This window comes from Lathyrus oleraceus, chromosome 3 (assembly GCF_024323335.1).
Source record: "Lathyrus oleraceus cultivar Zhongwan6 chromosome 3, CAAS_Psat_ZW6_1.0, whole genome shotgun sequence".
In the NCBI taxonomy this organism is placed as follows: domain Eukaryota; kingdom Viridiplantae; phylum Streptophyta; class Magnoliopsida; order Fabales; family Fabaceae; genus Lathyrus; species Lathyrus oleraceus.
Window position 1 is genome coordinate 172,641,099 of NC_066581.1, and position 5,496 is coordinate 172,646,594.

Sequence of the window (5,496 nt, forward strand, 5' to 3'; positions counted from 1 at the left end):
TCAGGTTACACTTGAACCTGCTCTGAAGATCCTTTGTTCAATCCTATTCAGGTCTTGTACGAACCTGTCATTGAACCTTTTTATTCCGGGGTCAGGTTACACTTGAACCTGCTCTGAAGATTCTTTGTTCAATCCTATTCAGGTCTTGTACGAACCTGTCATTGAACCTTTTTATTCCGGGGTCAGGTTACACTTGAACCTGCTCTGAAGATTCTTTGTTCAATCCTATTCAGGTCTTATATGAACCTGTCATTGAACCTTTTTATTCCGGGGTCAGGTTACACTTGAACCTGCTCTGAAGATCCTTTGTTCAATCCTATTCAGGTCTTGTACGAACCTGTCATTGAACCTTTTTATTCCGGGGTCAGGTTACACTTGAACCTGCTCTGAAGATCCTTTGTTCAATCCTATTCAGGTCTTGTACGAACCTGTCATTGAACCTTTTTATTCCGGGGTCAGGTTACACTTGAACCTGCTCTGAAGATTCTTTGTTCAATCCTATTCAGGTCTTATATGAACCTGTCATTGAACCTTTTTATTCCGGGGTCAGGTTACACTTGAACCTGCTCTGAAGATCCTTTGTTCAATCCTATTCAGGTCTTGTACGAACCTGTCATTGAACCTTTTTATTCCGGGGTCAGGTTACACTTGAACCTGCTCTGAAGATCCTTTGTTCAATCCTATTCAGGTCTTGTACGAACCTGTCATTGAACCTTTTTATTCCGGGGTCAGGTTACACTTGAACCTGCTCTGAAGATTCTTTGTTCAATCCTATTCAGGTCTTGTACGAACCTGTCATTGAACCTTTTTATTCCGGGGTCAGGTTACACTTGAACCTGCTCTGAAGATCCTTTGTTCAATCCTATTCAGGTCTTGTACGAACCTGTCATTGAACCTTTTTATTCCGGGGTCAGGTTACACTTGAACCTGCTCTGAAGATCCTTTGTTCAATCCTATTCAGGTCTTGTACGAACCTGTCATTGAACCTTTTTATTCCGGGGTCAGGTTACACTTGAACCTGCTCTGAAGATTCTTTGTTCAATCCTATTCAGGTCTTGTACGAACCTGTCATTGAACCTTTTTATTCCGGGGTCAGGTTACACTTGAACCTGCTCTGAAGATCCTTTGTTCAATCCTATTCAGGTCTTGTACGAACCTGTCATTGAACCTTTTTATTCCGGGGTCAGGTTACACTTGAACCTGCTCTGAAGATTCTTTGTTCAATCCTATTCAGGTCTTGTACGAACCTGTCATTGAACCTTTTTATTCCGGGGTCAGGTTACACTTGAACCTGCTCTGAAGATCCTTTGTTCAATCCTATTCAGGTCTTGTACGAACCTGTCATTGAACCTTTTTATTCCGGGGTCAGGTTACACTTGAACCTGCTCTGAAGATTCTTTGTTCAATCCTATTCAGGTCTTGTACGAACCTGTCATTGAACCTTTTTATTCCGGGGTCAGGTTACACTTGAACCTGCTCTGAAGATCCTTTGTTCAATCCTATTCAGGTCTTGTACGAACCTGTCATTGAACCTTTTTATTCCGGGGTCAGGTTACACTTGAACCTGCTCTGAAGATTCTTTGTTCAATCCTATTCAGGTCTTATATGAACCTGTCATTGAACCCTTTTATTCCGGGGTCAGGTTATACTTGAACCTGCTCTGAAGATTCTTTGTTCAATCCTATTCAGGTCTTATATGAACCTGTCATTGAACCTTTTTATTCCGGGGTCCGGTCATGCTTGAACCTACTCTGAAGATTCTTTGTTCAATCCTATTCAGGTCTTATATGAACCTGTCATTGAACCTTTTTATTCCGGGGTCCGGTCATGCTTGAACCTACTCTGAAGATTCTTTGTTCAATCCTATTCAGGTCTTATATGAACCTGTCATTGAACCTTTTTATTCCGGGGTCCGGTCATGCTTGAACCTGCTCTGAAGATTCTTTGTTCAATCCTATTCAGGTCTTATATGAACCTGTCATTGAACCTCTTTATTCCGGGGTCCGGTCATGCTTGAACCTGCTCTGAAGATTCTTTGTTCAATCCTATTCAGGTCTTATACGAACCTGTCATTGAACCTCTTTATTCCGGGGTCCGGTCATGCTTGAACCTACTCTGAAGATTCTTTGTTCAATACCCATTCAGGTCATGTATGAACCTGTTTGTTGAACCCCTATTCCGGTATCAGGTCATACATGAACCTGTTCTGAAGAGTTTTCTCCTTGATTATTCCCCAGCGTTGTCAGGTCGTTTATGAACCTGTTGTAGCATCTTTTCCTTTATTCGGTTGTATTCTAAGTGTCGTTTATCAAATCTCACTTTGAATACTCCCCAGTGTGTGTCTGATTCCCCAGCAGGACTGTTTTCCCAGCAAGTTGTTTCTCACCAGTTGTCTGTCTTCCGGTAGACCATCAGCATTCCCCACAGTTTGGTCTGTCTAATAGCATCTCCTGTCAAGGGTCCATCATATCCCTAGCAGATGAAAATTACAAAAAAAATCCTGCAACCATGCATATCATGTCATGTCATATCATATCATATCACACCATGTCATAGGGATTCAGGATCAAAATCCGGGTCTTTTTAGTATTTAACCATCTCCCACTATGATCATATGAAGAGTGTCCTGCTTCATATGATCTAGTAGAAGATACTTAAATAGGGGCAACTGTCATACCCCAATTTTGACCCTGAATCACTGATTCAACACATTAATCATAGCCATTGCATGTCTACATATCATACCATGCATTCCATACCGCATAGTGCCTAAAATATCAGTCGAAATAATTTTTTGGAAATTACAGACAAACCGATCGAATTAATCAACGGATGTGCGTCAAATCAGTGAATGAAAAAAATTTAAAATCAAGCTTCTAGACATCAATTTTATTAATCTACGTTTCGCGTAGTTTAATCTGGTATGCTCGATTTATTTTTCGGCTAATTAAACGGTCACCTTTTGACCCATCTGAGCCTATTTAATCGGTCAAAATTTATTTCAAAATTAAAAAGAAATGCTGTATTTTTTTTTCAATAAATTTATTTCACACTGATTATTTTGGTGCATTCAATTTAATTTTTTTGAGCGATTGTTTTTTTTATTTATTTTAAATCCATTTATTTTCATTATTGTGTCAAAAAAAAATCAAAAAATTTAAATAGGTATAATCATGCTCTCATTTTAATTTTATCATGTTTATATAAAAATGTGAAATTTATTTTATTTAAGTGATTTAAATTGATTTAAGATTTTAGAAGGATATTCTAGGCATTTTAATTTGGTTAACAATGTTGTGTTTCTTTGGATGAATCGTGGCCTTTAATTCAAAATAATCAATGATCCCAATTAAAAAGCACATGGATCCCTATCCTCAATTATCCTCCTCAGCCAATAATCCTTTGACACATCAAAAAAAAAAGAAAAAACAAAAGCACATAATAAAGAAAAATAGATGCTTAGGAGACAAAAGGGGCAGTCTCAACGTCTCTTTGGGACTCTCTGAGGAAGAGAGATCTTTTTCTGAAAAGGACAAAAAAGAAAATAAGAATAAAAGTGAAACGATCGTTCCTCTTCGGGAGACAGAGAAAACCTAGCCGCCTTCCCCCTTCTTCCACACACTCACTCTCCGCCGCCACCCTTCATTTTCTCCAACCTCACTCCACAAGACCCACGCGACCTCATCTTCTCCTTCACCTTTCAACAACCCTAAATCCGCCGCCATTTACATAACAATCTCCTCCTAAACCAAACCCTCCGCTCACGAATCCTCCACAATCTCACCGGCAAACCCTTTCCTTTTCCGCCGTTACACTACTACCGGATCCACAAACCCAGCGAATCGCCTTCATTTTCCTCGCCCACCTTTCATCTTCATCACTTCATCATCTTCCTCGCTCAACACAACCACCACGCCGCCGTCAAATCGCACAAACCCTTAACCGTGCCTTTCCCCATCCCAACGACGAACCACTCCAACTCCTCCCTTCAAATTTTCAACCTCACAACAGTTCAAACCAACTTTCTACCCGTCGCCGCTCCGTCACATGCACCGCCGTCTCGATTGGCTCCGTTTGCGACGACTCCTTTACGGCTAAGTCAGGTTAGAGCTGCAGAGCTAAGGAAGATATTGGTGAAGCTTGGACCGGCATATATCAAAATTGACCAGGCTAGATCATCTCGTTCCGATTTGATACCACCATCATATCTAGATGAGCTCTCACTGCTGCAAGACCAAATAAGTCCATTCTCCATTGAAGTTTGTTTTCAACATGATTGAACAAGAACTTGGTTTGTCCTTGGCTGATATTTTCTCAGAGATTTCACCCGAGCCTGTTGCTGCTGCTTCACTCGGGAAGGTTTATCAAGCCAGGCTTCACAGAATAGGGCAGGTTGTTGCTTGTTGCTGTTAAAGTACAAAGACCAGGCGTTCAAGCTTCTGGTCCTGGAAGTAAGGCAGCAGAAGAGAAAGATTTTTTTGACAGCAACTCGGTCACTAACACCAACCAAATTGAAGTCTTCATTGTGAGTGCAACATTTCGATCATCCAAATAACCCCGACTTTTCTCTGGCGATAACTCGGCAATTTGGTAACTGTTTTTTTCCAAAAACACCATTTTGTTCCAATTCCCTTTTATGCCATCTGTATATTTTGAATTTATGTGTGTGAACCTTAGGGGTTCTTATTAACACATTACACTTTCAGTTACGGTAATGTTACAACTTGACTTCTGGTTTGGGAATTTTGTGTTTGCTATATTGAATACCAATTGTGTGTTCAAGTTCCTGAATGAATATCTTTGTATATTTGAGCTTTTGTCACTTGGAAGTTTCTCTTGTTGTTTGAGTTCTTGAACTTCCGGTAGTGGTCATGGCTTTTAATTTGTGAAAACTTTATGCTGCATGTTTAAATTGTCGATGTTGATTATTTGCTTGTGGTTAGGATGATAGCTTCCAAATATCTAGTGAAAAATCGTGGTTGCTTGAAATGTATGGTCAATTGCTGCATAAGTTATCAAAGGGTCTTGCTAACAATTTGTGTTTTTTTTAGAAAGGATTAATGTGGTAGTAAGAAGAGCTACGAACAGGACCTCATTTTGATCATAAATCAAATATTTTTTATTTATTTGTAAATTCAATTCATTTTAAAAATACTTATCAAAAATTAATTATTTTGTAAATTCAATTCATTTTAAAAAACTTATCAAAAATTAAATTTATTTTTTTCAATTCAATTCATACTTATCAAAAATTAAATTATTTTATTTTTAGTTCAATTCATTTAAAAAAAAAGTACCTATCAAATAAATTATTTTATTTATTTATTATTCAATTCACTTCAAAAATTCTTATCACAAATTAAATTATTTTTTCAATTTTTAATTTATTTTAAAATTCAATTCATTTTAAAACCATTTCAATTTCAATTTAAATCACGTCTAAATTCAATTCATTTTAAACCATTCCAATTTCAATTTAAATCTTGTCTCAATTTA